Raw genomic sequence first — 22,061 nt, forward strand, 5'->3', positions numbered from 1 at the left:
TTACTCCCCGCGTGCCCGCGTTATAAACAAAGAAATTTTCCTAAATTCTCAAGTGTATACGTATACGCCCCTGCGTACAAAGATCGTTCTAATGGGACGGGACACCTGATATACCACAGAGCAGCAGTTAGCCAGGAGCGACTACACACCAGAGTTCTTGGAATCACACAGCGGAGACCCACCCAGTCGCACAGGCTGTCCCTAAGGGCCAATCTAGACACCACAAACTCACCAGAGACCGCTCAAAATACGAGTAAGCACTACGGATTTATTAAATCTGCAGACTTACCGTATTACCGTGATGAGAGTTGATCAGGCTCTCGCTTTGAGGAGTCCTGGCTCATCCGTAGGTGGTCCGGTGATGGGCACTCCGAGACTTAAGAGTTCCCTTGAGTGTGATCCGAGTCACGGCACCATTTGTGGAGGTTTCACCAATTTAAGATACACTAGGTAACTGCTCTCCTCCAAATTAAAGATGTCCGAGTGCATGCAGAGAAGCTAATTAACCAAATCTGCTAATCTGGTTGAAAAACTTCACTCAGACACTGAGCCACGCAAATGGCATACTTTATTACGTAGACATGGGGTTATATAGTATTCTCCTTCTAGGTGGGATTAGTAAAATTTATTGCTCTTTTCTGATAACTCGGCACACGTAATTTGTTCATCTATGTATCTCCTGGCCTTAGTAACGCATTAGGAATTCCGATGGGAGGGGGTGAGTTCGTCTCTCAGCGCCATGTTTGCCAACTCGACATGAATCTCTCTGTTATCAGCCATGCACATGCATACGTCATTCCCAGGAAATCATTTAGTTGTTCATGTCTACAAACAAGAACAGAAGCTGTTAGTTATATATTTATTAACTATTAACATAATCCATGTGCATATACACATTTGCATACATACATACACAGATTATTCCATCATCTCTATATTGATTCACGCTGATTAGGTAATCTATTAAAAGAAACTAATTGATTTTCTATAATATATATATTTTACCTTGACACTTCCACAAGATGGCAGGAGAGGTCACATCTAAATTTTTCTCAAACTATTAAAATGTAATAAGTGATGAAAAGTCTAACAAGTCTACTCACCAACAAACAAGACTTCTCACCAACAACAGATGCCGAGGAGGATGTTGAACTATTCTACGACCAAGCTCAGGAGGAAATCGACAAGAAGCCACAACAAGATTTACTCATTATAATGGGAGGCTTTACTGCCCCCAGGTAGTAAGGCTAAGGGAACTGTTTCTGGGTAGAAGGGCTAAGAGAGTTGCCCCTGGGTAGTATTGTTTAGAGATCTGTCCATGGGTAGTACCGCTAAGAAAGGTTACCCTGAGTAATAGGGCTGAGAGCTGTTCTGGGTAGTAGATCTAAGAAAGCTGTCCCTGGGTAGTAGGTTAAAGAGTGCTGTCCCTGGTTAGTAGGGCTAGGAGAGCTGTTCTGGTAGTAGATCTAAGAAAGCTGTCCCTAGATAGTAGGTTTAAGAGCGCAGTCTCTGGGTAGTTGTCACGCTGTCTCTGTATACTGGAGGTAGGGGGCCTAAGCTGACCCTAAGCTGGGGCCCTGACTAATCCCTCAACCTGGAGGTACTGTTAAAGGTACAGAGGTCCAGGCCGCCAGCGTAACCCCTACCTCCTGAGGATCCCTGCACCTAAGTAATCTAGTCCTGAGAAGGACCCCGATCACAACAAAAGAGGACAAGTAATAATATGCCCACACACAGTACTTAGACGAACGAGACAGTACAAGGGAAAAACCAAAACCACCTTGCATACAAAAACTACACAATTACAACAGAGGGAACACCAACGGGAAAGGAGATAAATGATAAAGCGAGGAAGGGAAAAAACACTCCAAATACACTTATCTCAGAAACTCCAAATACCACGATCCGCTCTGTAAGTCTGTATGAAATGCTTTCACCGACACTTCCCAAACAGACCGGCAGGTATTTGAAGGAGACTCACTACAGCAGCATTGATTGCAGCTGGGCGAGGCTGGACCTCGTCTAGCACAGAGAGAGAGAGAATTAACTCCCTCACTGCCGAAAACACAAAGCACCAAAAAGTCAGCTGCGAGAAGTCAGGCTGTGTAATCGTGACGATCTTCGTGGAGACACACCCGTGACAGTACCCCCCCTTCTACGAGGGGCCTCCGGACCCTCAGGGCCAGGTTTATCCGGGTGAGTCGTGTGGAAGGCCCGAACTAATCGGTCTGCGTTAATATCCGACGCAGGAACCCACATCCTCTCCTCAGGACCATACCCTTTCCAATGAACCAGGTACTGAAGGGACCGGCGATTAAAACGTGAATCGATGACCCTTGATACCTGGAACTCCAAGTTACCATTGACCACCACTGGAGGGGGAGGTAAAGGTGACGGTACCACCGGCGCCACATACCTCTTAAGCAACGATCTGTGGAACACGTTGTGAATTTTAAACGTAGGGGGGAGGTCAAGACGGAATGCCACCGGATTAATAATAGAACTGATTCTGTACGGCCCGATGAACCTGGGACCCAGTTTCCAGGAGGGAACCTTAAGTTTAATATTCCTGGTAGACAACCATACCCGATCGTTCACACTTAGGTCTGGACCAGACACTCTCCTCCTATCAGCCATACGTTTGTATCGGTTCCCCATAGTATTCAGATTCTTCAGCACCCCTCTCCATACTGAAGCGAGTGATGAGGAAAATCGTTCCTCCTCAGGAACCCCCGAAGAGCCCCCCCTACTGAAAGTACAAAACTGGGGGTGAAAACCATATGCCCCAAAAAACGGGGACTTACCAGTGGACTCGCTCCGCCTATTATTAAGAGCAAACTCTGCCAGAGGTAAGAAAGAAGACCAGTCCTCCTGGTTCTCTGACACAAAACACCGGAGATATGTCTCCAAGCTCTGGTTCATACTGTAACGGGTCCGGGAGGCGGAACCTCTGAGCTACTATACAAGGGGGCGGCCCTTGTAAGGGAGCGGGTGGCAGTCTCTGAGTGAACAGACAGGGAGTTACGGCAAGTGATCAGGGCAGTCTCTGGGTAAGGGGTAGGTACGACCTGTGATGGCAGAGCCTCCGGGTAGGCTAGCAGGCAGATGGTAGATGTGTGCTCCCAGGTGAGCAAGCGAGAGTCTCTGGAATAGCAGGTGGTCACGGCACGTGACGGCGGAACCTCCGGGCTGGCAGGCAGGTAGGTAACGGAGAAGCGCTCCCAGGAGAGCGGGCAAGAGTCTCTTGGAATAGCTGGTGGTCACCGCACGTGACAACGGGACCTCCGGGCTGGCAAGTAGGCAGGTAACGGAGATGCGCTCCCAGGTGAGCGGGCAAGAGTCTCTGAGATAGCTGGTGGTCACAGCACGTGACAACGGAGCCTCCGGGCTGGCAAGCAGGCAGATAACGGAGAAGCGCTCCCAGGTGAGCGGGCAAGCTGGTCCATAGACAGACTGACCGGAGTAGTAAGGCAGACCGTCGGACCTCAGGCAAGCAGGCAGGTAGCTGATATGCGCTCCCAGGTGAGCGGGCAGGCTGGTCCTTTAGACAGACTGACAGGAGTAGTAAGGCAGACCGTCGGACCTCAGACTGGCAGACAGGTAACAAGTATTCAGGCAGGAATCAGGCAGGTAACTAGCAGGAAACTGGCAGGTAACTGGCAGGTAACTGGCAACGGGACCTGAGGGCTGAAGCACAGGTGAGACACAGGTGCAAACAACATTGCTCGGGCACCTCCATTTTGGAGGAGGTGCCTTATATATGATGAAGTCCTCCGGCCATTGGCCGGGGACTCTTTAGGGCGGCGCGCGCGGCCCCTTTAAGAGGAGGGAAGCGCGCGCGCGCCCTAAGCACAGGGGCCGGGAAGGAGCGCGCGCTGAGAGCAGAGCAGGAGGAGGACGCCGGGACGGAGCGCGCGCTGACAGCAGAGCAGGAGGAGGACGCCGGGACGGAGCGCGCGCTGACAGCAGAGCGGTGAGGGGAGCAGCGTCCCTGCCTAGCAGAGGGCAGGGACGCCAGCGCTACAGTACCCCCCCCTTTAGGCCCCCCCTTTTTTAGGCCAGACAGAAATTTAGCTAGGATGAGAGGGGCATGGATATTCTCCCGGGGCTCCCACGTTCTCTCCTCAGGACCAAACCCCCTCCAATCTACCAAGAAAAAGGTCTTTCCTCTTACCCTTTTGGTGGCAAGAATGTTCTCTACCTCAAACTCGTCCTCAGCAGAAACCGGAGCAAGAGGCGTACCTGTAGACTTAGAAAAAGAGTTAAGTACCACAGGTTTGAGGAGAGATACATGGAAGGAGTTAGGGATCCGTAAGTTGGCCGGGAGTTTCAATTTATAGGCCACCGGGTTGATCTGACTGATAACCTCCAGTGGGCCGATGAACCGAGGCCCCAACTTATATGAAGGGATCTTGAGCCGGACATATTTGGACGAGAGCCAGACTTTATCCCCAGGACGGAATTGAGGAGGATCCAGACGTCCTTTGTCAGCGTGCCTTTTCATACGCTCGGATGACAGAAGGAGTGCGGACCGGGTACTCTCCCATATGGAGGAAGACTCGCTCTCGTGATTGTTGTACGAGAATTCGGCCCATGGCAGGAGATCCACCCAGTCAGAATGGTGAGCATTAACGAAGTGCCGGAGGTAACTGGTCAGGTTCTGATTGATCCGCTCCACTTGACCATTAGACTGTGGGTGGTAAGCGGAGGAGAAGTCCAGAGTGACGTCTAGCAATTTACAAGTGGCTCTCCAGAAACGAGAAGTGAACTGTACTCCTCGATCCGACACGATGTGACGGGGCAGGCCATGAAGACGGAAGATGTGGCGGATAAAGACTCTAGCCAGCTCGGGTGCAGACGGAAGACCTGGCAGGGGAATGAAGTGAGCCATCTTGGAAAAGCGGTCAGCGACCACCCAAATGACCGTACAACCGGCAGAGACGGGCAGATCAGTTACGAAGTCCATCGCTATATGCTGCCAGGGGGCAGCAGGTGCTGGCAGAGGAAGAAGGCGGCCGGCCGACAGGTGTCTCGGAACCTTGTTGCGGGCGCAGGACACACAGGCAGAAACAAAGTCCATAACATCCTTGTGCAGGTTAGGCCACCAGTAGTGCCGGGTAATAAGCTGGAGGGTCTTTTTCTGACCGGCGTGGCCAGCTAGTTTAGACGAATGACCCCAGTGTAGGATCCTCTCCCGATCAGGTACCGATACGAACGTCTTACCAGGAGGGAGACAATTTAGACTCACGGGGGCCACCTGCATTACTCTGGCGGGATCGATGGGGCAGTCACATGGTCTATGAGGTGGTAATGTCTCTGCCTCCTCCATATCAAAGACATCAGCACAAGACCAATAAGGAATCGGAAGTCCAGGTAGATTAGCTGGGATAGGAGAGGGACGGACGGAATGGACGGGAACCAGACAGGTTTTATGACAGTCTTGTCCCCAGCGAAGGACTTCTCCGGTTTGCCAGTCAAGCACGGGTGCATGTCTCTGGAGCCAAGGCAGACCTAGCAAGAGGGCGTGAGAGAGTCCAGGCAGAACGTGAAGGGAGATACTCTCTGAATGCAGCATACCCACTTGCAGAGTAATGGATTCGGTGATGAATTGGATGGGGCGAGATAAGAGGCCCCCATCCACGGCAACAACAGACAAGGGTACAGCCAGAGGTTTGGTGGGGATGCGGTATTTCTCCACCAGGGACAGTGAAATAAGATTTCCGGCTGCTCCAGAGTCAAGTTGGGCTAGTTCGGAATAACGATTCTCCCCGCAGATGATTGAGACAGACAGCAGCAGGGATGGAGAGGATTTATTTTTGTCTAGATCAAGTCCTCTGAGCGAACCTAGACACAGGCGTTCTCCCGACCTCTCCGGGCAGGCACGGATCCGATGCTCCTTACTGCCACAGTAGAAGCAGCTCCCCTCGGCACGGCGAAAGTCCTGACGGGATTTGACCATCTTGGTCTGGTCGACCTGCATAGGCTCAGGAGAGTGTACCTGGGGAGAAACGGAAGGAGTGACGGGTTTCAGAAAAGTAGGAACCAGACGTGGAAGCCCCTTTTCACGGGTGACCTCTTTGGCACGTTCCTGGAACCGTAGGTCAATCCGGGTGGCAAGAGTTATTAGGTCATCGAGAGTGGTAGGAATGTCCCGACCAGCAAGTTCATCTTTAATACGGCCGGACAGACCCTCCCAGAAGACGGATACCAGAGCTTCGTTATCCCAGGCCAGCTCCGAGGCAAGGGTACGGAACCGTATGGCATATTGACCCACGGTGAGGCTTCCCTGACGGAGGCGTAGCAGAGATGATGCGGATGAGGTCCTCCGTCCGGGTTCGTCGAAGGCTTTCCGGAAAGCCGTGAGAAAGGCAGGCAAGTCGGACACCAGGGGGTCTCCTCTCTCCCATAGAGGATTTAGCCAGGCCAGAGCCTCCCCGGTGAGATGGGACATGATGAATGCAATTTTGGCTCGGTCGGAGTTAAACTGGTGGGACAATAGTTCAAAATGCAGGGTGCACTGATTTATGAAGCCCCGAGCCAGGACGGAGTCGCCTCCGAAGCGAGGAGGTGCAGAGAGCCGGGGTCCGGAAAAGGATACCATGGTACTGGCCGTAGTTGCAGGATCAGACAGGGTGTTCAGGCGAGTATTAACATTCCGCAGATGACCCAGGATGGCCTCCTGTTGGGACTTCTGACGGGACAGTTCAAGACAGAGGTCCGAGAGCGAGGGAGCTTGGGTGCCACCGGGTTCCATGGCCCGAGCAAACTGTAACGGGTCCGGGAGGCGGAACCTCTGAGCTACTATACAAGGGGGCGGCCCTTGTAAGGGAGCGGGTGGCAGTCTCTGAGTGAACAGACAGGGAGTTACGGCAAGTGATCAGGGCAGTCTCTGGGTAAGGGGTAGGTACGACCTGTGATGGCAGAGCCTCCGGGTAGGCTAGCAGGCAGATGGTAGATGTGTGCTCCCAGGTGAGCAAGCGAGAGTCTCTGGAATAGCAGGTGGTCACGGCACGTGACGGCGGAACCTCCGGGCTGGCAGGCAGGTAGGTAACGGAGAAGCGCTCCCAGGAGAGCGGGCAAGAGTCTCTTGGAATAGCTGGTGGTCACCGCACGTGACAACGGGACCTCCGGGCTGGCAAGTAGGCAGGTAACGGAGATGCGCTCCCAAGTGAGCGGGCAAGAGTCTCTGAGATAGCTGGTGGTCACAGCACGTGACAACGGAGCCTCCGGGCTGGCAAGCAGGCAGATAACGGAGAAGCGCTCCCAGGTGAGCGGGCAAGCTGGTCCATAGACAGACTGACCGGAGTAGTAAGGCAGACCGTCGGACCTCAGGCAAGCAGGCAGGTAGCTGATATGCGCTCCCAGGTGAGCGGGCAGGCTGGTCCTTTAGAGAGACTGACAGGAGTAGTAAGGCAGACCGTCGGACCTCAGACTGGCAGACAGGTAACAAGTATTCAGGCAGGAATCAGGCAGGTAACTAGCAGGAAACTGGCAGGAAACTGGCAGGTAACTGGCAGGTAACTGGCAACGGGACCTGAGGGCTGAAGCACAGGTGAGACACAGGTGCAAACAACATTGCTCGGGCACCTCCATTTTGGAGGAGGTGCCTTATATATGATGAAGTCCTCCGGCCATTGGCCGGGGACTCTTTAGGGCGGCGCGCGCGGCCCCTTTAAGAGGAGGGAAGCGCGCGCGCCCTAAGCACAGGGGCCGGGAAGGAGCGCGCGCTGAGAGCAGAGCAGGAGGAGGACGCCGGGACGGAGCGCGCGCTGACAGCAGAGCAGGAGGAGGACGCCGGGACGGAGCGCGCGCTGACAGCAGAGCGGTGAGGGGAGCAGCGTCCCTGCCTAGCAGAGGGCAGGGACGCCAGCGCTACACATACGTTCCGTCTGACCATTGGTCTGAGGGTGAAAAGCCGATGAGAATGACAAATGCATCCCCCGCCGTGCACAAAACGCCTTCCAGAACTTGGACACAAACTGAGACCCCCGATCAGACACCACATCGGAGGGTACCCCGTGAAGCCTCACAATCTCCCCAATGAACACCTGCGCAAGAGTTTTAGCATTAGGGAGAGCCGGAAGAGCGATAAAATGTGCCATCTTGCTGAACCTGTCCACTACAACGAGTATGACCGTTTTACCCGAAGACGGAGGGAGGTCCGTAATAAAGTCCATAGACAGATGAGTCCAAGGACGCTCCGGGATCTTCAAAGGTAAGAGGGCCCCAGACGGACGGGTATGTGAGGTCTTAGAGCGCGCACAAACCCCACAGGACGCGACAAAAGTTACCACCTCCTTATGTAAGTTAGGCCACCAAAACCGACGCGAGAGGAGATCCACAGTTGCTTTACTCCCCGGGTGTCCTGCCAAAACTGAGTTATGGTGTGCCTCGATCACCTTTTGTCGCAACTGATCTGGAACAAACAGTCTCCCCGGAGGTCCAACAGGGGCGTCCCCCTGAGCCTCCAATACCTCCTCCTCCAGCTCAGAGCATACTGCCGAAACCACCACCCCCTCCTGAAGGATAGGAATCGGGTCGTCCGTATTCCCGGCCCCAGGGAAACTGCGAGATAAGGCATCCGCCTTTACATTTTTTGACCCAGGACGATATGTAACGACAAAATTAAACCTGGTAAAAAACAATGACCACCTAGCTTGTCTGGGATTCAGACGTTTCGCGGACTCCAAATATAGCAGGTTCTTGTGATCGGTGATGACGGTGACCGGATGGACTGCCCCCTCCAAAAAATGGCGCCACTCCTCAAAAGCTAACTTAATGGCCAAGAGTTCCCTATTGCCGACATCGTAATTCCTCTCAGCGGACGACAATTTTTTAGAGAAAAAGGCGCACGGATGCCACTTACCAGGGGACGAACCTTGTGACAATACTGCTCCCACCCCTACCTCGGAAGCGTCTACCTCTACAATGAATGGCTGTGACGCATCAGGTTGAATGAGTATGGGTGCCGAGGCAAAACATTTTTTCAAGCAGGAGAATGCTTGACAAGCCTTGTCAGACCACCTAGAAAAATCCGTCCCCTTTTTAGTCATGTCTGTGAGAGGCTTAACCATGGACGAGAAATTACGAATGAACTTCCGGTAATAATTAGCAAACCCCAGGAAACGTTGTAGTGCCTTAAGATTCTCTGGCCGATCCCACTCAAGAACTGCCCGCACTTTCCCAGGGTCCATACGAAAACCGGACGCTGAAACCAGGAAGCCTAAAAACTGGAGTTCCTGTACGGCGAACACACACTTTTCCCATTTGGCATACAGTTTATTATCCCGCAAGATCTGTAACACCTGCCTAACGTGCTCCTGATGAGACACCAGATCCGGCGAGTAAATTAAGATATCATCCAGATATATGACAACAAACTGTCCCACCAGGCGGCGAAAAATGTCATTAACAAAGTGTTGGAACACCGCCGGGGCATTAGTCAGACCGAATGGCATGACAAGGTTCTCATAATGCCCCTCCGGAGTGTTAAACGCCGTCTTCCACTCATCCCCCTCCTTCATCCTAATCAGATTGTACGCCCCCCTGAGATCCAACTTAGAGAACCATTTGGCGCCCACGATCTGATTAAAGAGATCGGGAATAAGTGGGAGTGGATACGGATCTCGGACCGTAATCCGATTAAGTTCACGGAAATCCAGGCAAGGGCGTAGGCCTCCATCTTTCTTCTTAACAAAGAAGAACCCCGCAGCCACCGGTGAAGATGAAGGTCTAATATGCCCCTTAGCCAGACTTTCTGAAATATAATCCTTCATGGCCTGCCTCTCAGGACCAGAAAGGTTATACAACCTAGCTTTAGGTAACTTGGCCTCAGGGAGCAGTTTTACAGAACAGTCATACTCGTGATGAGGAGGTAGTTCCTGACACCCTTTCTCCGAGAATACATCCTCAAAGTCCGCCAGAAATGGAGGTAAGACCCAAGGAGTAACCGCACCGATGACCGTGTTCATGCAGTTTTTATTACAGAATTTACTCCATTGGCTTATCTCTCTGGTTTGCCAATTAATAACTGGGTTATGCTTAGTTAACCAAGGAAGGCCCAACACTATAGGAGTGGGAAGACCCTCCAACACGTAGCAAGACAACAGTTCTTTATGTATCGCCCCCACTTGAAGTTTTAAGTCATGCACAGCTTGCAAAAAACTTCCCTGACCGAGAGGCCTGGCATCGATCGAGAATATGGGGATGGGTTTAGCCAACTCACTCAATCGCATACCTTGAACCCGGGCAAACCGAGCATCAACCAGATTAGCCCCGGCCCCACTATCCAAAAGAACAGATATCCTCTCAGTTCTCGTACCCACCACCACCTCCGCCGGTACGAGAAACTGAGACGAACCTAGGGACGAAATACCTACTCCCAGATTGCCGTCCACCACACAACCTGGGATCAACAGTTTTCCGACGACTCTTCACTCTGCAAGGGACGGGATGGACTCCCCCCAATAAAATGTCCCTTTCTCCCGCAGAAGAAACACCTTCCTGTCTTATGGCGCACCACCGGTCCCCTCCCCCGAAATGATGTCCCTCCTAATTGCATAGGCTCCTCTGGACTGACCAGGGGAACCACCATATGAGGGGACCTTGTAGGAGGTGGAGTCATCACAGGGGGTCGAGTTATCCCGCACCTCTCCCGAAGCCGTCTGTCAACGCGAATAGCTAGGGCCATAGCGGCTTCCAGTGACGCGGGAGAGTCATACTGTGCCAACACATCCTGTAATTTGTCGGATAAACCTTGACAAAACTGGCTCCTAAGAGCCGGGTCATTCCACTGGGTGTCCGTGGCCCACCTACGGAACTCCGAACAGAATTCCTCCGCCGGACGATCTCCCTGCTGGATCCTACGTAACTTAGACTCAGCAAGGGAGATCCGATCTGGGTCATCATATACGAGTCCCAGAGCAGCGAAAAACCTATCCACTGACTGGAGAGCCGGGGAGCCCGGGGGAAGAGAGAACGCCCAAGATTGTGGGTCCCCTTGTAGGAGCGAGATGACAATTCCCACCCTTTGTTCTTCACTCCCCGATGACCGAGTCCGCAGCCGAAAGTACAATTTGCATGCCTCCCGGAAAACAAAAAACTTGTCCCGCCCCCCAGTGAACCTGTCAGGGAGAGCTACTTTAGGTTCTGGTCCGGCTTGCTCCAGAGGATGCAAAACCTTGGACCTAACGTCCGCCAGCTCCATGGACAAACTCTGCAACTGCCGAGCTAGACCGGCTACTGGATCCATGGTAGCTGGAGAAAAACTAAGTGGGTCGGTGAAAATGTCACGCTGTCTCTGTATACTGGAGGTAGGGGGCCTAAGCTGACCCTAAGCTGGGGCCCTGACTAATCCCTCAACCTGGAGGTACTGTTAAAGGTACAGAGGTCCAGGCCGCCAGCGTAACCCCTACCTCCTGAGGATCCCTGCACCTAAGTAATCTAGTCCTGAGAAGGACCCCGATCACAACAAAAGAGGACAAGTAATAATATGCCCACACACAGTACTTAGACGAACGAGACAGTACAAGGGAAAAACCCAAACCACCTTGCATACAAAAACTACACAACTACAACAGAGGGAACACCAACGGGAAAGGAGATAAATGATAAAGCGAGGAAGGGAAAAAACACTCCAAATACACTTATCTCAGAAACTCCAAATACCACGATCCGCTCTGTAAGTCTGTATGAAATGCTTTCACCGACACTTCCCAAACAGACCGGCAGGTATTTGAAGGAGACTCACTACAGCAGCATTGATTGCAGCTGGGCGAGGCTGGACCTCGTCTAGCACAGAGAGAGAGAGAATTAACTCCCTCACTGCCGAAAACACAAAGCACCAAAAAGTCAGCTGCGAGAAGTCAGGCTGTGTAATCGTGACGATCTTCGTGGCGACACACCCGTGACAGTAGTAGGGCTAAGAGAGCAGTCCCTGGGTAGTAAGGCTAAGACCGCTGTTACTGGGTGGTAGGGCTCAGAGTGCTACCCCTGGATAGTAGGGCAAAGACAGCTGTTCATGAGTAGTAGGGCTAAGAGAGCAGTCCTTGGGTAGTAGGGCTAAGAGAGCTATCCCTAGATAGTAGGTTTAAGAGCGCAGTCTCTGAGTAGTAGGGCTAAGAGAGCAGTCCCTGGGTAGTAGAGCTAAGACAGCTGTTCCTGAGTAGTAGGGCTAAGAGCTGTCCCTGGGTATTAGGGCTAAGAGAGATGTCCCTGGGTTTTAGGCCTAAGTAAGCTGTCCCTAGGTAATAGGGCTAAGAGCGATGTCCCTGGGTAGTAGGGCTAAAAGAGCTGTTTCTGGTTAGTAGGGCTAATAGAGTGCTGTGCCAGGCCTCAGAGTCCAAGACGGACTTCTACCTATGCTAAGTACTAGCTGCGTCTTCTCTGATTTAAAGATGGACAAACAAAAAAAAGTGCTGGTTGACTGCGTTCATTTGGTTTAAAAAATGGTACCCTCTTTTTGTGCTGACACCGCCCCCTCTGCTAAGTGCGTGCTGTCTCCTCTCAGATTCCAAGATAGCACCAGCTCCTTGTGCTGGCTTTGTCCCTTCTGCTAAGCGCTGGCTATGTCGACATGGAACGCAGCCAGTACTTAGTATAGAGGGTGACGCCAGGACAGGTGGCGGGTGCCATCTTGGATTTTGAGATTCGGCGCACACCTACACACTGCTCGGACCAGCTCCGCGTACTCTCTAAGTGAAGAGCCAATCCTTCTGTGTCCTGACATCGCGGGCCACATAAAATGATGTGGCGGTCTGAACTTGGCCCACAGGCCTTGAGTTTGATACCTACCCCTTGATTAACAGCTGACAATTCACAGTGCACACAGGAAGCTGTTAGTAAGGGATGAGTGCGGTGTTATACACAGCTCAAAAATCTAATCTCTGCTACATCTAAATCAGACAAACAAGAATTCTAATAAAACTGCACCAATCAGATCAGTGATACATTGCTGGAATAAACACCTGACAGATTCCCTTTATTTTATATGAAGAAAACAAGAATACCTGCCATTTATTACCAATTAGAAGCGACACAGAAATTAGAAGGGTTTATTGGTATTTTTCAGCAAATTTCTCGAGTCAGAATTTTAAAAGTCAAAAGTTATTAGGTCAATGACACGATTAACATGTTCTTGACACTTTTCATGATTGTGCTCAGAGGTACAGAACTGTGCAACAGTTTTAGGCAGGTGAGAAAAAAATTATGCAAAGTAAAAATGCTTTCAAAACTAAAAATATTAACCCCTTTAAGCCCGAAGGCTGTTTGCACGTTAATGACCAGGCCAATTTTTACAATGCTGACCACTGTCACTTTATGAAGTAATAACTCTGGAACGCTTCAACAGATCCCACTGATTCTGAGACTGTTTTTTAGTGGCATATTGTACTTCATGATAGTGGTAAAATTTATTTGATATGACTGGCGTTTATTTGTGAAAAATAACAGAAATTTGCCGGAAATTTTTAAAGTTTTGCCATTTTCATGAACTTAAATCAGAGAGATATGTCACACAAAATAGTTAATAAATAACATTTCCCACATGTCTACTTTACATGAGCACAATTTTGGAACCAATCTTTTCTTTTTTTTTAGGAAGTTATAAGGGTTAAAAGTTGACCAGCAATTTCTAATTTTTCCCAAAAAATTTACAAAACCATTTTTTTAGAGACCACATCACATTTGAAGTGACTTTGAAGGGCCTTTATGACAGAAAATACCCAAAAGTGACACCATTCTAAAAACTGCACCCCTCAAGGTGCTCAAAACCACATTCAAGAAGTTTATTAACCCTTCAGGTGCTTCACAGGAATTTTTGGAATGTGGAAGAAAACAATGAAGATTTAGCTTTTTTTCACAAAAAAAAAAAATTGGGTTTAAATAAAATTTATTTTGCAAGGGTAATAGAAAAAAATAGACCCCAAAATTTGTTGTGCAATTCCTCCTGAGTACGCCGATACCCCATATATAGGGGAAAAAACACTATCTGGTAGTACGGCATGGCTTGGAAAGGAAGGAGCGTCATTTGACTTTTTGAATGTAAAATTTGCTTGAATAATTAGTGGACGCCATGTCACGTTTGGAGAGCCCCTAATGTGCGTAGCCGGTAGAAACCCCCCCATGTGATACCATTTTGGAAACTAGACCCCTCAGGGAACTTATCTAAATGTGTGGTGAGAACCTTGAACACCCAGGTGCTTCACAGAAGTTTATAACATTGAACCGTAAAAATAAAATTTTCACATTTTTCCCACAAAAATGTTTTTCAGCCCCAAATTTTGCATTTTCATATGGGTAACAGGAAAAATTGCACCAAACCATTTGTTGTGCAATTTCTCCTGAGTAAGCAGATACCCCATATGTGGGGGAAAACCACTGTTTGGGCGCATGGCAGTGCTTGGAAGGGAAGGAGTGCCATTTGACTTTTTGAAAGTAAAATTGGCTTGAATAATTAGCGGACGCCATGTTGCGTTTGGGGAACCCCTAATGTGCCTAAACAGTGGTAACCTCCCACTGGGAACTTATCTAGATCAGTGGTGAGCACATTGAACCTCCAAGTGCTTCACAGAAGTTTAAAACGTGGAGCTATGAAAATAAAAAAATCCCATTTTTCCAACAAAAATGTTTTTTAGCCCCAAATTTTTTATTTTCAAAGGGGTAACAGGTGAAAATGGTCCCCAAAATTTGTTGTGCAATTTCTCCGGAGCACGCAAATACCACATATGTGGAGGAAAACTATTATTTGGGCACACGGCAGGGCTCAGAAAGGAAGGAGTGACATTTTGGAACGCAGACTTTGATGGAATGGTATGTGGGTGTCATATCGTGTTTGGAGAGCCCCTGATGTGCCTAAACAGTGGAACCCCCCCCTCCACAAGTGACCGAATTTATTGAAATGTGTGGTGAGCACCTTGCAACCCACAGGTGCTTCACAGAATTTTACAACGTGGATCTGTAAAAATGAAAAAAAAAATAATATTTTCCCACAAAAATGTTGTTTTAGCCCCCAATATTTTCATTTTCACAAGGATAGCATGAGAAAATGGACCCCAAAATTTGTTGTGCAATTTCTCCTGAGTACGCAGATACCCCATATGTGGGCACAGTGCAAAGCTCAGAAGGGAAGAAGCGCCATACTGGGGTTCATATTTTGCTGCTCTGGTTTGACGGTGCCATGTCACACTGGCAGAGCCCCTAAGGTGCCACAACAGCAGAACCCCCATAAGAGATCCCATTTTACGAACTACACCTCTCAATGAAGTCATCTAAGGGTGCAGTGAGCATGTTGAAACAATATGTGCCTAACAGAATTTTACACCATTGGGCTGTGAAGAAAGAATAATTACATTTTTACCACCAAAGTTTTGTTTTAGCCCCAGATTTTACATTTTCACACTGGGAAATATGTAAAAATGGCATCAAAATTTGTCACACAATTTTTTCTGAATGTAGAAATACCCCATATGTGACTGGACAGTACTGCTTAGCCGCATGGCGAGACTCAGGAGGGATGGAGCGCTATTTGCTTCCTGGAACGTAGATTTTCCTAGAATAGTATGCAGACTCCATATACAGAGACACTAAGTGCTAGAAGAGCAGAATCCCCCTCAAGTGACCACATTTTGGAAATTATACCCCTTTGAGAATTTATCTACAGGTGTGGTGAGAATTATAACTACATGGGTGTTTTCCAGAAACAAGCAGCAGTGGATTATTATTATATTATTATGTTGATGAGTGAAAATTGCAAACTGCCGTTGTAGTGACCAGGACGTTGTAGTGACGAGTTGTCACGGGTATGTCAGGTGTAACAGACAGTCGCTCTAGATCTGTTTGTAGAAGGTCACTGCGCCTGGAATTGCAGATACCTTCTTAACCTTTCTGCCTTTAGGACCCAGCAGCTACCTCCCTCCTGTTGATAATTGACACACCCTTACATGGGAGTTAAAAACTGTTGGTTTGCTGCAGTAGATCACTGGTGATATTCACATGTTCCCTTGTGAAGGCTTGGAGCTATCGCAGTCTGCTTACTTCCTCTCTGGTGCGCTTGGAGGATGTTTGGTGTTCTCTCTCTGGAGTCTGCTCAAGCTAAGTTTCTCCCCCTTTGTTTGTCTCCCTTGTTGTCTTTAGTTTATAGTGGGCACTGACCAGTGCTCATCTCCTCCCCCTCCCTATTCATGGCCTAGCTCTAGGGATATACAGGGCTTAGGTTTCCTGCTCGGCGATTGGTGAGGAACCAATATAGGGACTCTAGGGGAGGCAGAGTGTTATTAGATCTGCCTAGGGGTCTCCACTCCCCCTTTCCCTAGTGTCTGGGCTCTCTCCCCCTCATCTCTTCGTGTTGCACTTAGTCTTTCCCACACTGTGCGTGACACCAGAACGTTGTAGTGACCAGTACGTTATGCCCAGCTCGTGCTTCTGGAGACATGCAACCGTAAATTAGGCGGGCTTTCAACGCTTAGAAATGACAAACAGGTGGACACTAACTGCGGTTTAGGCACACTGTGGGGCTCAAAAGGGAGGTGGGCATTTGTATTTGGGAGCACAGAATTTCTTTTGAAGGGCAAGGGCCATTTAGCTTTTCCAGAGCCTTTGCGCTACTAGTAACGTGGAAGCCCCTTCTATTTCCGTTAACAGATGACGGAACTGAGTGGGGACTTGCTTTTTTTGTGGATTGAGTCAAAGCTTTTATTGTGATCCAAAATGTTATATAAAATGTCCCCATTTATCCTCTGCTCCACGCTGTGCACGAATATTGGGGTTTACATTTAAATCTCTCCGAGTGACGTAATTCAGATGAAACCCCCGAGGGATCCATTCACTATAATGAGGCAGCAAAGTTACTCTGGACTCTGTCTGGCCTGTGCTTAGCGGTATCCTTTTTTTCAGAGGTTAACAAAACTGTGGCCGTGGGATCACAGGCCAGACAGCGTCCACGGTACCTCCATCTGCCTCATTATAGGGAATCTTCTGCCGGGTGTTCCGTTTGAATCACGTATTTCAGACATTTACACAGAAACCCCAGTGTAAGCGCTCAGCGCAGAGTGCAGGACAAATATGCGCCGAGCCTTACTGCGATCTTTGGGAGGCAGAATGAACAAATCAGCAGCAGGTGAAGAATTAATTTTATTTATTTTTTATGCCATTCCTCGTGCGGTATAAGTGTTTAGACGACTTTATTCTTTGGGTTGATGCGATTACAGCAATATCAGATTTATATTGGGTTTTTATGTTTTGCTGCTGTCACACACTAAAAAACACTTTTTATTTAGCAAAAAACTAGTTTTTGCATCGTCATATTTTGAGAGCCATAATTTTTCCATATTTTGGCCGACAGTCATGTAAGGGCTTGTTTTTTGCGGGACAAGTTGAAGTTTTTATTGGTACCATTCTTGGGCACGTTACATTTTTTGATTGCTTTCTATTCCGATTTTTGGGAGGTAGAATAAACAAAAATCAGGAATTCAAGAATTGTTTTTTTTTATGTCGTTCCATGTGTGCTAAAATTGATAAGGCAGCTTTATTCTTCTGGTCAGTACGTTTACAGAGAAACTACATTTATATTTTTTTTTATGTTTTAGTGCTTTTACACATTAAAAACTATTTTATAGAAAAAACATTTTTTTTGCATCGCTTTATTCTGAGAGCTATAACTTTTTTATTTTTCGGCTGATGGAGCTGTATGGTGGCTTGTTTTTTGTGGGACAAGATGACATTTTCAGCGGTACCATTTTTATTTACATTAGTCTTTTTGATGGCGTTTATTCCACTTTTTGTTCGGCGATATGATGATAAAGCATAGTTTTTTGCTTATTTTTTTATTGTTTTTTCTTTTACCGTGATCACTAAAGGGGTTAACTAGTGGGACAGTTTTATAGGCAGATCGTTCCGGATGCGGCTATACCAAATATGTGAACTATTATTGTTTTTTGTTTTTTTTCATAATCATATTTACTTATGGGTACAATGTATATATATATATATATATATATATATATATATATATATATATTTTTTTTTTAAAAAATATTTTTACAACTTTTTTACTTAGTCCCACTATGGGACATTCACTTTCTGCAGTCTGATCACTGCTATAAGGCATAGAAGTGCAGGATCACTGCTATACCTTATAGCTGTCAGCCCTGCAGACACAAGTTAGTTACATCATGCACTGCGCATGATCTAACTAACTTGCTTGTGCCTAATGACCCGGACGTCATCATGATTGGGACCCCACGATGACGTCGCGGGGTCTCCAATCCAAGAGCAGAGGGGCTTTTGTCCTTCTGCTTGCTCACTAAATGCTGCGATCGCAACATTTAGGGGGCTAAAATCCCATTAGCGGTGCGGGCACCGCTCCTGGCACTGAGTGCTGGGTGTCAGCTGTCAGAATCAGCTGATACCTGGCGGCGATTGCGCATGCACAGCCTCTGTGCACATGCAATCAGTGAGAGGTACCTATACATACCTGGTCATTAGGCATATGGCACAGGGATGTATAGATACATTTAACGTCAGAAAGGGGTTAATAGTTTATTTTTATCAATTAACAAAATGTAAAGTGAACGAACAAAAGAGAAATCCAAATCAAATCAGTATTTGGGGTCTGAGTCTGACTGGCTCCAAATTTATTCTGAAGCAAGATAACGACCTTAAACATACAACCAATATCAAAAAGAACTATCTTCAGTGTAAAGAATAACAAAGAGTCCTGGAAAAGTTAATATTGCCCCACAAAGCCCTGATCTCAACATCATCTAGTCTGCGTGGGATTACATGAAGAGATAGAAGGATGTGCACAAGCTTACATCGACAAAAGATTTGTGGTTAGTTCTCCAAGATGTTTGAAACAGCTATCCTGCTGAGTTCCTTAAATAACTGTGTACCTAGAAGAATTGATGCGTTGATGCTCCTTTGAAGACAAAGAGTGGTCACATCAAATATTGATTTGATTTACATATCTTTTTTGTTCATTCATTTTGCTAATTGATAAAAATAAACCTCTAACACTTCCAAGCATTCTTACTTTTCTACATCTGCTTAAAACTTTTGTACAGTATCATAAATAGTACCTGAAATTCTAGTCCTTAAAATTATTATCTTTAATGACTTTCATTATTAAAACCACCCCACTTATAAAACACAAAAATATAATAACTAATAGTGTTAATGCAAAAAACAGCATTAAATATGCCGTAAATAAACTTTATGTGTGTAGATAAAAACTGCAATGACAATAAGCTCAATAGGGTCCTATCCGGATTACAAGGGAAAGGGTAAAACGGGATTTGCTCACCTGGAGAGGTTGTGACAGTCACAACCCCTTTCTTGGCTTGTAAGAAAAGGCAACTGCTGCAGATCCACTAAACAGATAGTAAGCAAACTTGGTGTTGGAAGTAAACCTGCGCTGCCGAGGATCCAATATACAATAGGAAACCATATGCGGTTTTATTTGTCAATGCGTTTCCAGGTAATCATACCTCTTCAACACGACAAACCACAATGATGAAGAGGTTTGATTACCTCGAAATGCATTGACAAATAAAACCGCATCCATACTGAATCTGGTTTCCTATTGTATATTGTATCCTGGGCAGCGCAAGTTTACATCCACTTTCATCTCCAAGTAAAGTTTATTTATGGCATATTTAACGCTGTTTTTTGCATTATTATTAGTTGTTATATTGTGTTTTATACATGGGGTGATTTTAATAATGAAACATTAAAGATAATAATTTTAAGGGTTAGAATTTCTGGCACTCAAATTGCCTCTTCAGAGAAAAAGAGGACTTGTACTCTATAGTGCCACCTATTGAAGCAGCAATCCTACAAGTCACAGTCAACCCTGTAACGAGTCGTACAATATGACTTAGGATAACTATATTTTAATATATGATTCCTTAAAATATCATATATACTGTCTGTGGGCCCTGTATCGTATAACGTAATTTACAACAGCGAAGGCATAAAATGTTGTCACACTCCTTTGCTCACATGTGCAGTATTTCAAAATTGAAGCTTTCAATTTGGCTGTTATTCAGAAACATAATGTACCTGGTAGGAGGACAAGGGACTAAGTTACGTAGGCTCTGAGGCTCGCTTCCTGAGAAGAATCTTGGAAGTAGGGCTGACTCTTAGAAATTGACAATCCTGATCCTTGTCCCTAGATCTTTCTTTAAATGCAGATCCAACTAGTGGAAAGAGACCAGATCATCAGAGGATATTTGGAGATTCCTTCTGGTTAAGTCATTTTTTAGCTAGTTTGACAAACTAGAAATGCTTATAAGAATTAAGAAACACAAAACACCTCTCCTCCTTCCCTCACGAAGAAAGCTGGTTTCGCCCTCTCTTGCCCAATGCACTGATGTCGCTGCATTGTACTGCCTACAATGGGACACTGATAGGGCTGTGGTTTCAGTAGTAAGCGGTAACCTCTGGCTATGTCTGACACGAAACAACCAGCGCACCTGTCAGCAGGATTGTGCTCAGTAAGCTACATACACTGTCAGGTGGGCGACATTACACTGATTAATATGATACCTTGGTTGATGAAATGAGTCCTATGGTTCTTGTGTAATCTTTACTTTCAGTTTGGAGATAATGATATGCTTGTGCTCCGGGGCAGCCTGTGGGGGCGCTCTATCTGCTCTGCTTATATATTCATCTGCATACTCTTATGGCACGTCACTGTACCTTCACTGACATGCCTCCTATTACCTCGCCCCGCACTATTAGATGCATTATGTAAAATAGGAGGAAGGTCAGTGAAGGATCAGTGGGCTGTCATAAGAGTATACAGATGAATATGTAAGCAGGCCACACAGAAGCACAAGCATACAATTATCTTCAAACTGAAAGTAAAGATTACACAAGAACCACAGGACGGATTTCATCAACCAAGGTATCATTTTAATCAGTGTAATGTCGCCCACCTGACAGTGTATGTAATTTACTGAGCACAATCCTGCTGACAGGTGCACTTTAAAGAGAATCTGTTACTAGGTTGTTGCTACCCCCTCTGAGACCAGCATAATGTGGGGCAGAGATCCTGATTCCAGCGATGTGTCACTTACTTGTCTGCATGTTATATTGTTTATAAAATCTGTGTTATCTGCTGTAGATATACCTGTTCTCTGAATGCTGAGCCCTGTATAACCCTGCCCATGCCACTGATCGGCAGCTTTCTGTGTACACTGTGTATAGGCAGGAAGTTGCCAATCAATGGTGTGTGTGAGGTTATACAGAGCTCATGAATATGGAGGACTAGCTGGCAGCAGGTTGACTAGTTTTCAAGATAATCTCCTTCTGATAAGTCCTATACACTCCTCCCATGAGCGAGCTCAATCCTGACAGGAACATCTCCAGAGGATAGGTGACTTCTGATGGGTGGGGGTCCGCCTGCAGGGACCCCACTGGTCCGGAGCGTGGGGCGCTGAAATACCCTGTGGGAATGGAGAGCTGGCCATACGTCCGTAGCAGCGAGCCATTGTACCGCTGGCAATAGCCGGGCACCTTCCATATGTCAGCGCCCCATTCTTGGGTCCAGTGGTGCCCCAGGCGGTCGCACCCTCACTGACAAGGTAATTACTCCTGTGTGTAGGGGGCAGCTTTAGCTGTGGGATTAACTCTTCGACACACCCGTGGAGGTATTCCCTACAGGGTCCTATTAAAGCCTGCCATTTCTGGATGGTGTCTTCATAACTAGCCAGTGCTAGAGGTTTCCTCGCACAGCTCTCGTACAGCTGCTCTGTGCACTCTCCAGCCTTCAGCTCCCTGCAATGAACCCCCGCCTGTGTGGCAGCCCGTACTCTACACCCCACACCCAGCGTCAGACGGGTGCCCGCCACTGAGCGGAGATTAGCCTGCGATCACCCACGCACAGGGAATCTCCTCTTAACCCTGCAGTCATCTGACCTCGTCACGTAATTTCCTCACCGTGCGCTCCCTCACATAAAACAGCAACAATAATGCTTTAGCCAATCAGACAGTTCTGATGAATCCACCAATCATGGCGGGTCTGATGAAGCAGCCAATCACAGCGAGTCTTACGCTTCGCGGTC

The 22,061-nt window shown here is 47.7% G+C and overlaps 1 long non-coding RNA gene across 1 annotated transcript; it reads right to left on the reverse strand.

The window, feature by feature from the left end:
* Positions 1–550: 550 nt before the first annotated feature.
* Positions 551–22,024, reverse strand: LOC141165538 (uncharacterized). Its single transcript, XR_012251171.1, has 3 exons — positions 21,937–22,024; positions 20,056–20,192; positions 551–825 (listed from the first exon to the last, which is right to left on the reverse strand). It is a non-coding gene; the product is annotated as an uncharacterized lncRNA (long non-coding RNA).
* Between the last annotated feature and the right edge of the window lie 37 nt (positions 22,025–22,061).

Source organism: Phyllobates terribilis, unplaced genomic scaffold (genome assembly GCF_046119375.1).
Source record: "Phyllobates terribilis strain yellow unplaced genomic scaffold, ASM4611937v1 Scaffold_11__3_contigs__length_659146591, whole genome shotgun sequence".
Taxonomy (NCBI): Eukaryota; Metazoa; Chordata; class Amphibia; order Anura; family Dendrobatidae; genus Phyllobates; species Phyllobates terribilis.